This window comes from Choloepus didactylus (assembly GCF_015220235.1).
Source record: "Choloepus didactylus isolate mChoDid1 chromosome 23 unlocalized genomic scaffold, mChoDid1.pri SUPER_23_unloc3, whole genome shotgun sequence".
NCBI classification, from domain to species: domain Eukaryota; kingdom Metazoa; phylum Chordata; class Mammalia; order Pilosa; family Megalonychidae; genus Choloepus; species Choloepus didactylus.
Genome location: NW_023637597.1, coordinates 519,439 through 522,456, shown reverse-complemented (window position 1 = coordinate 522,456; position 3,018 = coordinate 519,439).

Here is a 3,018-nt window from a genome sequence, read left to right as displayed (position 1 = left end):
ATGCTGCAATTCACTCACATAGTCCCACCACTCCTCCCACTTCTGTTGAAGTTAGGCTAAGTGTCAGGGTCCTAATGGAATTTCTCAGATCATTGCAAACTCCATGGATCTGATGAGCTGCTGTGAAGTACTCTTTTCTTTATTATAAGCAACCTATTTTGGTGAACTGAGTTTCATTCTAGGAAACTTCTTTTCTATCAAGTTACTAAGATTTGTCATAAAGATAATAATTATAGAGGTTTCCTTACTACTGTTGCATTATTTCTTAAAATAACCGTTGTACCGGTTTGTATATATTATGTCCCCCAGAAAAAGCCATGTTCTTTGATGCAATCTTGTGTAGGCAGACCTATCAGTGTTAATTAGATTATAATTCTTTGAGTGTTTCCATGGAGATGTGCCCCACCCAACTGTGGGTGATGACTCTGCTTGGATAATTTCCATGGAGGTGTTGGCCCGCCCATTCAGGGTGGGTCTGAATTAAATTACTGGAGCACTATATAAGATCAGACAGAAGGAGGAAGCTGCTACAGCCAAGAGGGACACTCTGAAGAATGCTCAGGAGCTAAGAGAGGAGCTGTGGATGAGAGACAGTTTGAAGATGGCCGTTGAAAACAGACTTTAGCTCTGGAGAAGCTAAGAGAGGACAAATACCCTGTATTAGTTAGGGTTCTCCTTGGAAACAGAATCAATGAGAGATGTCTCTTATTATCAAATTGTAAAAGTGACTCACGCAACTGCGGGAGCGCACGAGTCCAAATTCTGCAGAGCCGTCAACAAGCTGTCAACTCCAAGGAAGACGTCCGATGAACTCCTCGGGAAATGAACAGACAACTTTGACGAACTCCTCAGGAAATGAACTGGCAACTTTGAAGAACTCCTCAGGAAACGAACCGACAACTTTGACAAACTCCTCAGGAAACGAACTGGCAATTTCGACGAGCTCCCCAGGAAAAGCTTCACTGAGCAGCTGAAGAAGAAGTGAAGGTTCTCTAACCGTCCGGCTTATAAGCCTCCAACTGATCACCCGGCCCAAATCCAGCCAATTGCATTCTCTCACTGTGGAAGCACGCCCCTTGATGAGTCATCAGTCAGCTGCAGTCAATTGACTGATGATCTGACAAACCAACCAGCCTTAAATAGCCTCACAGGAATCGTCAGGCCAGTGCCGGCTTGACCAGACAGCTAGGCTACCTAGCCAAGTTGACACATGAACCCAACCATCACATACCCCAAGAGCAACTGAAAGTGACATTTTTGAGGAACTGCAGCCTAGAGAGAAATATCCTGGCAGAAAGCCATTTTGAACCCAGAACTTTGGAGCAGATGCCAGCCACATGCCTTCTCAGCTAACAGAAGTTTTCCGGACACCATTGGCCATCCTCCAGTGAATGTACCCGATTGCTGATGTATTACCTTGGACACTTTATGGCCTTAAGACTATAACTGTGTAACCAAATAAACCCCCTTTTATAAAAGCCAATCCATCTCTGGTGTTTTGCATTCTGGCAGCATTAGCAAACTAGAACAACCATACAATATTTTTCCTTTGTCTTCCTATTCATTACCATGTATTTGTACTCACTGGGTGGTGTGACTCTTTGTGCTCACAGTAACCAGCCCACAGTGGGACATTTCTTAGGACAGAGGAATGTGTTGAGTACTGAGGCTGTGAGCCAGATAAGAGAGACACATGAGGGCGATGAACATTAGGCTATTGACTAAATGGGCATTTGAGATCTCAGTGTTTATTGTCCCTTTTTGTGTAGCTCACAGGTTTGATCACTTGTAGGGCTTGAGGTCATGAAGTTATCAAACAGATGAAAATATCTTCCTGATTCTTGTCTGCTTGTGCCATGTGCTGAGAAGTGATGAGCATGGGCAGAAGTTGACTAGCCTGTCCTACTGATGCCTCTCAATTCCCAGAACCTCTGAGTTTTCCATAAACTTTTGGGGATTTCAATGTGCTTTTCACAGTAATAACTATGTCTAAATATCTGGCATAAAGCGCATAATGCTAACTAGCACTTTATGGCTCTTGAGTCCACCAAATATAGTAGAGCACTGTTTAGGATCCCTGTAAACTTGAGCACTTCCTGGAATATATAGAGATTATAGAAGTCCCTTTCATGGTTACTGATGTCCCATAGCTGTGACAATAGTTCAGAGTATCAGCAAAGGGGCCACTTGCCTGGGTTTATATTCCTGTCTCTTCCACTTAGGGACTTGAGATCTGGGGTCACTAGTCTCCAAACCTCAGAATCTCTATGTAAAGGATGGCTAAAGTAAACATAATGAGGGAGAGGAGTGACTGTTCTGAGCATTTTATGAATGACATTATATACAATGTCTTAGGTGTCATGGGATTATTAGTGAAAAATTTGCAATGGCAGTTATGCAAATTGAACAAATCTCTTGGGGGAAACACAAACACTAACTCCCTTTTGCCCACCACATTCACAATCACACCACACAGAGTCATACATGTCCCACAACCCCCATACTCAAAAATCCATGCCACCTAAAGGCAGAACAGTGGCTTTCAGGACTGTAGAGCAAGCCCATAGTCCTTCCCATGGAAAATACTTTTTATTAACCACATCCCCAATCCTCATTTCCACCAGGAGCTGGAACAGTGATGGCTCTTGAGGCAGACCTATTAACAATGCCTTGGGTGACTTTCATGAAAAATTGTTCACAGTCAGTAATTCTAGATACATACCATTTTCACATGGTCCAGGTGGCACCTGCAATTAGAGAAAACCCTATGAGGATCAGATCATGCTGTGTCCCATTTGAACAGGAATTTTGCCTCATTGGCAACATTAGAAAAGCAGTTGGAGACAGTGGTGTAGCCAAAGGTCCCATAAGCAAGCATGGAAGATACATCTGGAATTCAAGAGCTTTTCCTAGACATATACCTCTGAAGTCCAGTTCAGTAGGTGATTATAAAATTCTTAATCCAAGAAAAAAAAATCGCAGCTGAATAAAAGGCCCCCTACCATGTACTTTAGAACC